The following is a 12500-nucleotide window of genomic DNA, read 5'->3' as shown; positions in this document are numbered from 1 at the left end:
GAGACCTCTGAAAACCGACATAAAGAAGGGAATCGAATATTATTATATTCTATTTATATTCACGTATATGCATATAAAATTGAAAACAAATAAATACATACATAAATATCTAAACAAATGCATAAAATAGATCCACCAAAATTGAAAGTCCTTATTCGGTGAGGTTTAACAATATTGTTTGTCTAACAATGTTGCATGTATGCATGTATTGAATTCCGAGTTCAAATTCTGCCGAGGTCAACTTTACCTTTCATTCCGTCGAAATTGATAAAATAAAAGTACCAGTTAAATACTGGGTCGATAGGATCGACTCTACCTCTCCCTTTAAAACTGCTGGTTTTGTATCTAAATCAGAAACTACTAAGTATGAGAATATTTTATTTATATTTAGTTTGGTGGCTAGACCTACGTATCATTATCAAAATATGTTTAAGGAATTTATGATATGACGATCCGTATCCGGAAGGGTGTGACAAGAAAAATAGATATAAATACATTGTTGATGATACGTTAATTGATATCAATCAGTCCCAGTTCAGACTAAAGTAGAAAAATAGGTCAATTTAGCTTTAATTAATCTATGCATGATCATATTGTCGTAACTCACTCTGGAGACCACAGCAGTACATGAGAAGTATTCATTTTATTATTGTTGTTGGCACTCCGTCGCTTACGACGTCGAGGGTTCCAGTTGATCCGATCAACGGAACAGCCTGCTCGTGAAATTAACGTGCAAGTGGCTGAGCACTCCACACACACGTGTACCCTTAACGTAGTTCTCGGGGATATTCAGCGTGACACAGTATGACAAGGCTAACCCTTTGAATTACAGGCACAACAGAAACAGGAAGTAAGAGTGAGAGAAAGTTGTGGTGGGAGAGTACAGCAGGGTTCGCCACCATCCCCTGCCGGAGCCTCGTAGAGTTTTAGGTGTTTTCGCTCAATAAACACTCACAACGCCCGGTCTGGGAATCGAAACCGCGATCCTATGACCGCGAGTCCGCTGCCCTAACCACTGAGCCATTGCGCCTCCACATTCATTTTATTAACATCGAAGATAAAGAGCAAAGCCAACTCTGGCGCGATTTGAACTTCGAATGCAGAATAAGGGAACAAATAATGTAGAGAATTTAGTTCAGTACATTACTGTTTCTGCCATCCCAAGTCTTCCCTCATGTTAGTTTCTCACATGGAGAAGCCCCAGACCTCGGATTTACAGAGTATGAGAAATATTATTGTGTAAAATTTATTCCCTTCCCATTGTCATTAATAATGTAAGTTTATAGAATTGGTTACGACGGAAACTGAAACAGGGTGAAATCCCAAAGGCCAGAATCTACTAACCTTGAGCACTTTTCTTCTCCAAAGCTCTTACCATTTAAATACTTTATATATGTGTGTGTGAGTGTGGGTGCGTATGTATGTATGTATATATGTTTGTACACACATTATATGTATCATATTATACGCGCGCACACATATTATATGTATCATCATTATCATCAACCGGCCAGAGTCCCCACTACCCCTCGGTTTGCCAAGATTCTCCAACCTCAGAGTTGTGCTACATGCATGCAACAATAAACCAATCCATTCTTTGATGACTTCAGTCTTCAAACGTCTTTGACAGCCTCTTACTCTCTTCCCATCCACGCTTCCTGTCAGAATGGTTTTAGACGATGAATCATTGCCCATCGTTATAGTGGCACTATTTTCTTGATTTAGAAGAGATATCTTTTTTACATACGTTGCATAAACCTCAACATTTATAGAGGACTCGGACGTTATGACATTCAGAAACTTTTAGAAACATATATGCAGTATAAGTAAAAACAGTTTCAAATAAGTATCGAAAACCAGTTACCGAGAACTTACCCTCACAACACATCGTCTGACAGACGGGGATACTTACCACTAAGTGCCAACGCAGGAGCTTCTTCGCACTTGCTTGATTTGCTACAAATAGTTACTGAATCTTGAAAAGACTAGATGGTCATGATTGGAACACCTTTGACCATAAATGTTTGATCAGAGATTAGCTGGGGATGAGCAACAACAACAATAACTACAGTGCTTTTCCACCGAGGTCGACTTTTCCTTTCATCCTTTCGGGGTCAATAAATTAAGTACCAGTTGTGTACTGGGATCGATCTTATCGACTGCCCCCCCCTCTCCAAAAATTTCGGGCCTTGTGCCTAGAGTAGAAAAGATACAAGTTATCGGGAGAATGAGAAATTCTGACATTCATATCTTTCCTAAGCATTTGGATTAAAGTTAGCTAATTCTTTCTGAGACATTCTTTAAATCCGTGCTATAAAACGAAAAAAAGGTTTTTTTCTGCAATATATGATGTTGGAAAACACAGGACACAGGACTAGGTTATCACAAAATAGCTCAGTCAGAGATTAATCTGGAAGAGGCAGTGGTATAAACCATAGCACTGCATCTTTAAAGATTTATTTAGTTTGACACCTGTAAGTTAATCCGTCGTTCGATTTAATATTATCACCTGGCTCTTTGGGTGCTTTTGGCGGAGCCAACCCTTTTGCATGCATTCAAGCCAGATCTCCGGTTAAAAAAAAAAACTCTCCTCTTTCTCTCCTTCCTCCCTTCCCACTAATGGTCAGGGTGCTACGCTCACGATCGAGAGATCATGGTTTCGATTCCCAGACTAGCTGTTCGCTGTGTTCTTGAGCAAAACACTTCGCTTCACGTTGCTCCAGTTCACTCAGCTGTAAATTTGTAAACTTGTGACGGATTAGCGTACGAAGGTGAGGTGGTGATTCAGAAAAATCACCCGAACGGAGATCTCACGAGCCATGTTTTATAAACCTTGATCTCAGCGATGGAAAGGATGAATAGTAACAGCCTTGCTATGAATCCGACTCGTTGCAGGTCAAAGGATGATGATTAAATCTGGATGCTGTTGAAATTCTATCTGTTAGTGATAAGTGTCCAACCCTGACATAGTGGCTACCCTCATTGGCTCCTGGTGAAACATTTCTGTTCGTGGCTAAATAAAATCCTATACAGAGGTATTAGATTGCATGGAACCCAATACACAGACTCGCAAATGAGATATAATAAGCAAAACAAAAAATAGGAAACTTCCACCAAAGCCTTGTGAGTGGATTTGCTAGACGGAAACTGAAAGAATCCTGTCGCTTGTGTGTGTGTAGGGGGGGGGGGTGTATTTGTGTGTGTGTCTGTATTTGTACCCCTCCATCGCTTGACAACCGATGTTGGTGTGTTTACGTCCCCGTAACTTAACGATTCGGCAAAAAGAGACCAGCAGAATAAGTACTAGGCTTACAAAGAGTAAGTCCTGGAGTTGATTTTTTCGACTAAAGGCGGTGCTCCAGCATGGCTGCAGTCAAATGACTGAAACAAGTAAAAGAATAAAAGAATATATATATGCCTTCCCTTTCTGTGAGTATCTCTCTCTCTCTCTCTCTCTCTCTCTCTCTCTCTCTCTCTTCTATTATTCCAGTGAGAGACAGAAAGGAAGATAGAAAGAAAGATAAAAGAGACACTAAACAAGGAAAATAGTTTGACGTCACACAAGCGTATTGCTGCCATCATATCATCACTCTCCTCCTCCCGTTCTTATAATTTCATTCTCTACTTTTCTATTCTTTAGATCAGAGAGAGAGAGAGAGAGAGAGAGTTGTGTGTGTGTGTGTGTGTGTGTGTGTGTGTGTGTGTGTGTGAAGGAGGTTTCTATTACTACTTCATTTCAATTTTCTGTCTTTCTCCGTATTTATTCTCGACAGATTTTTGAGGAAGATTAGGCTGCTATATCTCAAAATAAATATTATATAAAACTTGCCACCTAAATGGTTCGTAATAATATATTCAGAGTTTTATGGGCGTTCATATTTCTAGTTTCTGAATACAACGCAAACATACGCTTATTTCACATTTATATATAGAAATAAAATTATTCAGATGATTCTTTACTATCTGCCGCGAAAAACGTTAATAGTTTTCCACGATTGCAATGATTTCATTGAGATGGTGACGCCAAGGTTTTTGAAGCGTGTCTTTAATACAATTTGTCTATGAGAAAAGCTGTTACCTATTTACGCACTCACGTATGTATGCGTATAGTCTATGCGTGAGCATGTGTACGTGTGTGAGTGTGTGTGTGTTTGTGTTCTTCCACTAGGAAGATATTCATACAAATATATTCATTACAATATACAGAGAAAACAATAACAAAGATTTAGAAAAAGATACTAATCACACGTTCAAACATGCAGACAGATAGGCCGACAGATAGAGAGAGACCTTATCAGAATGAAATTCTTAGCAGATGACTAAAGAGTGACATTTGAGACGGCAAATTGCGAGGCAATAGTGCTATCAAGAAATAGAGGCCCACCAAACATTGAATAACTACTTTAGGAATTGCAAACCAATTATAGAAAATGATCTTTGAATTCTAAAGCTGCGATTGGCATCATATTGGTGTGGCCGGAATATACTTTACATTTACTGCAAAGCTCAACAAAGAAGTGGAATGCAGTGGAGATATTTAAAATTCTTGGATAGGTGTTGGGGTAAAACTGAGTGATTGAGAATTTCACTCCCTTAGAGCTGACAGTGTGGTTCCTTGCGGAACACTTTCGGCAACTGTCTCCTATTAGACTCGGGCTGATCAATTACCTTGCCAGTAAAAGTTTGGAGACGGTAACTCCATATATATATATATATATATATATATATATATATATATATATATATATATATATATATATATATATATATATATATATATATATATATATATATATTCTTTAATTCTTTTACTTGTTTCCGTCATTTGACTGCAGCCAAGCTGAAGCACCATCTTAAAGTGTGTTAGTCGAAGAAATCGACCACAGGACTTATTCTTTGTAAGCCTAGTACTTATTTTATCGGTCTCTTTTGCTGGTGTGTTTATATTCCCTCTAACTTACGGGGACATAAACATGCCAGCATTGGTTGTCAAGCGATGGTGCCACTCCCATTATATTTCTTTTTCTCGATATCAACACCTACATTTTCTGCTACAACAATACTTGCTGCCTTGATCAAATTATTTGTTTCTGTGATATATTTTTGTTCTGATGTATTTCAGAATTTCATTCACATTTTTTGTTTCTTGGTTCAATTTCCACCGATCAACCTTTTTAAGGTTGCAAATAATGTCGCTATCGTTCTCCTGTAGCCTTGCCTTTTCCCATCTGTCATGTCACCATTAGTTTTATTGTCTTCTTCCAATCCATCTTCATGTCGAACAAGCTATCACTGTTCCTTTCCTTTGGTTTATTAGAGATTTCACCTCTGTTTTCTGCCATGAGATTACTTTTATCAGTAGGAACTGTATTTTCATCGTTTCCTTTACTGCTATTTTCCAATACCCGTCTTTAGACAGCTTCGAGCTCTACTTCTGTGAACCAACGATTTTTTCTTATTGCTCTAGCTTGATCACATAAACTCTGTTCCGTGAGTTGAAACAATCCTCTTTTTTTCCATTGATCATACATACGTTGTCGGTATCCCCTAAGATGAACACCATTTTCATCTACGGAGTTGCTCCATGACCACAGCATTGATTTGTTTGTTCCATCTACGCCGTGTGTGCTGGTCCCTTGTTGGATAACGACAGGCTGGAGTCGGACCAGTATCTCTGAGCCTGCCGGGTGTAACACTATCACCATCAAGGGCTTCAGTTTCATTACCACCGTTTTTCACAATATTTTGTTTTTTCATTGTCACTCATATGAAGTGGCGATTATCAGGTTGCCCAATTACCAGTGTTTTTATTGTGACACCATCACTAGATGTATCACCAATCAGAGCATAGGGAGATTCCAACCGCTTCCTTTCATTATTATTAGTAGTAGTAGTAGTAGCAGCAGTAGCAGTAGTAGTAGTAGTAGTAGTAGTAGTAGTAGTAGTAGTAGTAGTAGTATCATTATTATTATCATCATCACCATCATCATCATCATCATTATCACTGATATTATTTTCATTTTTTTACAACTATTTGTCATTGTTAATATTTTCTCTGATCCGACATGAGTTTTGGTTAAATTATTGTTATAATCATTATTACCATCGTTATTATTATTTCCATTTATCAATAAATTTACTATTATTATTATTATTATTATTAGTAGTAGTAGTAGTAGTAGTAGTAGTAGTAGTAGTAGTAGTAGTAGTAGTAGTAGTAGTAGTAGTAGTATCAATATTATTATTATTATTAAAGAGAAACAACTGCTGATATAGGTCTCTAATTTAGTAAAAACATGTATTTAACTGGAATTTATGATTCATTTAGCATCCATCTCATACAACTAATGATAAATATATAGGTATGACGAAGCGAAATTAAAAATAGCATGCAAAGAAACAGAAATTCTTGAAACATTTTTGCAGATCTTAATTCTGGTCGGAGTGTCGTGTGTACTTCACCTTCGAAAATGTCACTCTCATCCACTTCAATTAATTCACAGTCGATTTTCATTACCACTCAAACATTGCCTAAATTCGTGTCATAAACGATTTTTTTTTATTTTTGATCTGTGCACTATTCAAAAAGATTATGTCGATGTAAGTTAAGATGTACAGCCAGTATTTTTGTGACGTGGCTTATAATATTGGTTTCAAATTTTGGCACAAGGCCAGCAATTTGGGGGAGGGGACTAGTCGATTACATCGGCTCTAATTCTCAGCTAGTACTTATTTCATCTACCCTGAAAGGATAAAAGGCAAAGTCGACCCCGACGAAATTATCAGGTCATCTCATAAGTTCTGTCCAAATTTTGAATAAAGAAAACAAGTGACCAAATGTTATATTTAATTGAAATTTAATCATCAATGTACTTTCCCTGATTATCTATGACTTCCTTCCATCTATTTACATGCTTTTTAATCCCATCAATGTAAAACTCTTTTGGTTACAAAGCGAAGAACTCTGAAATGTCAGTTTCGACCTCCCACTGGCTTCCGAAAGTTATGTCTCCCAAATGATTCTGTAAACTACGAAACAACTGGTAGTCTGAAGGAGCAAGGTCGAGAGAATAAGGTGGATGAGGAATTTTTTTCCAACCAAGCTCTTCTATCTTCTTTGATGTGATCTTTGCAGTGTGGGGTCACGCATTGTCCGGATGAAACATCACTCATTTTAGATTCACTAAAGCGGGTCTTTTTTCTTCAAAGCTTGGTTCAAACGCTCTAATTGCTGACAGTAGACTTGAGCATTGATTGTTGCATTGGGTGGTAACAATCCAAAGTGAATTACTCCTTTGCAATCCCACCAGATAGAGAGAAGAACCTTTTTCCCATGAAGTTCCCTTCTTGGTTATGGTTGAGCTTTTTCCCTTTTACCAAGCCACTGTTTACGACGTTTAACATTTCAATAGAAAATCCATTTTTCGTCACCATTCACAACTCAGGATTTGCGGTTGTTTTCGGACAATTCATGAGGCACCCATTTTCCAAGTTTAGGAACCTTTCCAAGTTGTTGAAGATGACGATGAACAGTTGTATGGTTTGAACTAAGCTTTATTGCCAATTCTTCAACTGATAATGCAAGATTTTCTTCAAGTAGTGCCTCAAGGAGCTTATCATCAAACTCAACTGTACGTCCTGTTCGATTTTCATTTTCAAGGCTGAAATCTCTACTTCTGAATTTTGCAAACCATCTTCTTCAAGTTCTTTCATTCAAGCATTCTTTCCCATAAACTGAGTGTATGTTTCGAGTTGCTTCGGCTGCAGAGTTTCCTTTTCTTGTACTCATAAAGCATTATGTGCCTCAAAATGCTTTTTGGATACTTCCATGTTAGAAAGGGTTTTAATCAAAGAAATTTTAATTCTATTATTCTGTAAAATGATATTTAATTAGTTTAAATGTACACAAAAGCATAAAAATACTTTTTAATTCCATTAGACATTCTAAAATACTATTAAATCCCATAAATAATGCGGTTTTTTTCAATTGCATGAACTAAAAGTCGGATGGGCGGAATAAACTACCTGCATCAACTTGCAATAAAATCACGTAGTAATTTTACCTATTCTTTATTCTTAGTGCAAGTTTTGAAGAGTGCAGTTCGATTTTAACAGTTATTTTTCCAAAGCTATAACGGAAGTGACAAAGGAGCACATTCGGTATATTTTGCTTTATGAGTTCAATACAGACAACAACGCAATGGAAAGTTCGAAGAATATTAATGTAGTACATGGAGATCTGACAATAAGCGCAAGCCAGTCTCAACGGTGCTTCCAGAAATTCCGAGCCGGAAACTACAACCTAGAAGACGAGGCTCATTCTGGAAGATCTGTAGAGCTCGACAAGGATGCCTTGCAAACTCTTGTGGAACAAAATCTACCGTAACTGTTGAGGAACTAGCAGAGAAGCTTTGATTTGATCATTCAACTATTCATCGACACCTGCATGCTATCGGAAAAGTCGGCAAATTGAGTCAATGGCTATAAAAAACCGCATTATTTATGGGATGACCCAATATATATGTATGTATGTGTATATGTGTGTGTGTGTGTGTGTGTGTGTCTGTGTGTGTGTGTGTGTGTGTGTGTGTGTGTGTGTTATTATTCACTTTATTTCAAGATTTCTTGCCAATAGAGAAAGAACCGGTTTCTAACCTAGATCCAAGACTCCTTCATTGGAATTTCAACATCAACAACACAGTATTTTTGTATGTATGTATGTATGCATATATGCATGTATGTATGTATGTATAGAGTCTTTGAAGCGGTGTACAGATATTGTATATTAAGAAGGAAGCAATCAGAACTTTAGATAATTCTTTATTAGCGCTTCCGTTCGTTCAATCTTCAAGATATAATGTACAGAATATATATATATGTATGTATGTATGTATCTATATATATTTGACAGGTTTGTTTCAGTTTCCAAGGCTTTGGTTGGGCCGAGGCTATAGTAAAAGACACTTACCCAAGATGCCACGCAGTGGGATTGAACCCGGAAGTAAGCCTGTTACCACACAGCTACGATATACAATTTTTCTTTCTTTTACTGCATCTGTGAAACAAGTGAACATGGAATACCGCCTCAATTTACGCAAACATTATTTCACACTTATTCCATGAACCAATCTGTTGCATGAGATAACACATTCTATACTAATAAATCATCAGAAAATTTCATTGGAGCCGACTTGGCATGTTAATGAAATTCAAATGAATTCTCTATTCATATTCAAACTGTAACCCAATAAACAATATGAAGTTTTCTCTTTCTCTCTTTCTCTTCTTATTCTTAGTTCTGTGAAAGCTATGGTGGATATAATGTATATTCAAGTAAATACGTTAACAGTATGTAACTTAATAAACACATTGCAGGAGAAAAAGTAGGGGAGTGAGGAAAAGGGCAGGAGAGTGAGAGTGAAAGGGAGAGAAGGAGGGGGTAGAATATGTGAGACAAAGAGAGGGTGGGGTTAAGACTCTTATAGAAATAAGTAGCTGCGAATTATCGGTGTCACAACGCTGTTTCCGTTACTCGCTGCTTCGATGACAAACATAACCAACTTGCAAGAAAGAAACCAAAGAAGCTGCCTGATAGCATAAAGAAAGGAAAGCAATAGAATCTTGGTTCTTGATCAGCGTATGGTAGAGTGTGTGCATGTGTGAGTGAGAGAGGAAGAGAGGGTGGACCTGTCGGAGACAAAGACACGGAATATGGATGGAAGTAAGGTAAGAGATTTAGTAAACATTGTATTGCATTTTAATAATACATACAGACACGCAAACACACACACACATGCATGTAACATGTATGTGCATGTGAATATGTATAGGTCTATGTGTAAACAAACTATGTGTGTGTGTGTGTGTGTGTGTGTGTGTGTGTGTGTGTGTATGTGTGTGTGTGTGTGTGTGTGTATGTCTGAGAAAGTATCTGTACTTGCATGTGTTTGTATGTTTGGTTCTCTGCCTCTGTGTGTATGTGTAATTTAATGAGAACATCAGAAAATACAGAGTCCCATCAGTCTTGACCAGTCGTGAAAAGTAAGACCCCTTTCAGCTGGTTAGGACCCAGAACAGCTGTGAAATTAAGTATTATTTCAGCTGCTAATAGATTCGGGCCTAATGTAAAATGTAGACCCTTTTTCCAGCTGGATATGAACCCAGCCCAGATGAAAAGCGTAAGCTCATTTCAAACTGCTCATAAAGTATTCTAATAATTCTACCCTAAATAAATATAGTTTACGTATGAGTTACGGATGTGTGTGTGTGTATATATATATGTGTGTGTGTGTGTGTGTGTGTGTGTGTGTGTGTATGTGTGTGTGAGAGAGAGAGAGTTGATGTGTTGGACATTCTAACAACGATAGCATTGCAATAGTCGTTCACTGTATTTTCAGTTGATCAATCGATTTAAATTGACCCATGAACGCACCTAAAATGTATATCTAAAACAGTTGTAAATCTATAATGCACGAATAAATGCATGAAGTCTATAATTGATGACTTTTATACACACACACGCGCGCATAGAGGCCTGTTTACATATACATAAATATTCATAAAAGTCTAATAAATGCATATACACTGATATTGTCATTGATATGTACGTGTGTGTGTGTGTGTGTAATGGGTGGAGGCATAGGTGAGTGGTTACGAATTCGTTTCGCATCCTGGAGTCCAGAGTTCGACCTCACTGCGTGGCATCTTGGGTAAGTGTCTTCTACCATAGCCTCGGGTCGCCAAATCCTTGTATGAAACTGAGTAGACTGAAGTTGTTCGAAAGACTATCAGATGGACTGGATCTGTAATATGTTACAAAGTTCATCCTTCCCTTGTTACACTGTTGATGCTTGAGAATTAGGTCAAGAGTACAGGTGTCTCTGGAATACTCGGCCACCTAGACGCTAATTCAATTGACAGGTAATTCAGCTGATCGAGCTCTTGTGACGAAACCAGCAGGAGAGTTCATCACATATGTCTGTATGCGCATGTGTGTGTGTATGTGTGTGTGTGTGTGTGTGTGTGTGTGTGTGTGTGTGTGTGAGTGCAGGTAGTGCTCACACGCGCACGCACACATATATTCATATTGATACAGACATACGTACTCACACGCACATATATATATTCGTATTGATAAACTCGCACACATATATATATAATGCACACATATACATACGTATATATGAATATATATATATCTCCCACTTGGTTTTAATATGTTGCCACATTTGTAATATGTCTTTTTTCTACATTTTTTCGTGCAGCTGAAGATTGCTCTTCATATTGCATTTAAGGTAATGCTCACATTACTTAAATAAATTGAAGTAGCATGAAACGTGCGTACTGCAATCACTTTTGAAATCCGTGTTGCTTATTATTTGATTTTAATCACCCATCCTTTTGGGATGTGAAATTCGGGTGCCTTCGCATAAGTACCATATTCAAGCCTTGAATCTATATCTAAACCGTCTATATATATATATATATATAGAGAGAGAGAGAGAGAGACAGAGAGAGAGAGACAGAGATACATATATATAAACGCATGTATGTACAGATAGATAGATAGATAGATAGATAGAGAACGACATACAAAGAAAGAAAGAAAGAAAGAAAGAAAGAAAGAAAGAAAGAAAGAAAGAAAGAAACTGAACCGAAAGGCACAATACCACAAACTGACCAAGGGTTTCATTCCGGGGAAAGGGGATCATCCCAGTTGTTGGTGTGAGGCAGAGTGGACCTTCCAATTCACACAATCAATATGACTCTACAATGAACCTGCATTGAGTTTTTTTTTTGCCTCAGAGGCAGTGGTACGTAGTACAACCTATCCACTACTATATATGAGTGTGTATATGTATACTTACGTATGTATATGTATGAATATATTTGTGTATGTGCATATAAATGCGTGTATAGATATTTGTAAAAGATTAACTCTTCAATACTAGATAACAACACAAATAACGGGATAAAAGGACTGAAGTAGCTTTTCGTCTCTTTTCCTTTGGAAAATTTGAAGATTTTTTTTTATTTTTATATTGGTTATGACAACGAGGTTTCCAGTTGGTTCGATCGACGGAACAGCCTGCTCTTGAAATTAACAAGCAAGTGGCTGAGCCCTTCTTGGACACGAGTACACTTAACGTAGTTCTCAGGGAGATTCAGCGTGACACAGAATGTGACAAAGCTGGCCCTCTGAAATACAGGTACAACTCATTTTTGCTTGCAAAGTGGACAGGAGCAACGTGAAATAAAGTGTCTTGCTCAAGGACACAACACACCGTCGGGAATCGGGCTCGAGCCTTACGATCGTGAGTTTAATACCTTAATCACTAAGCCACGCGCCTTCATTTTATGTCAATATATAAATAACTAAACGATATTGCCATTACTTCTCTTTTCTTTTTTACTTGTTGCAGTCATTTGACTGCGGCCATGCTGGAGCACCGCCTTTAGTCGAACAAATCGACCCCAGGACTTATACTTTGTAAGCCTAG

General features: G+C 37.5%; 1 protein-coding gene across 2 annotated transcripts in view; it reads left to right on the top strand.

Moving 5' to 3' along the window:
* The first annotated feature begins 9464 nt into the window (after nucleotides 1–9464).
* The window catches only part of LOC106870924 (heparan sulfate glucosamine 3-O-sulfotransferase 1), a 28993-nt gene continuing 25957 nt past the window's right edge, over nucleotides 9465–12500 (top strand). For both annotated transcript variants that reach the window (XM_014917160.3, XM_014917161.3), the window contains exon 1: nucleotides 9465–9726. The gene's annotated coding sequence lies outside the window, so the exon portion shown is untranslated. The remainder of the gene's footprint in view (nucleotides 9727–12500) is intronic.

Source organism: Octopus bimaculoides, chromosome 3 (genome assembly GCF_046866305.1).
Source record: "Octopus bimaculoides isolate indiv1 chromosome 3, ASM4686630v1, whole genome shotgun sequence".
Lineage (NCBI taxonomy): Eukaryota > Metazoa > Mollusca > Cephalopoda > Octopoda > Octopodidae > Octopus > Octopus bimaculoides.
The sequence above is the reverse complement of the archived record's forward strand: the minus strand, read 5'-3'. Positions and strand labels throughout refer to the sequence as shown.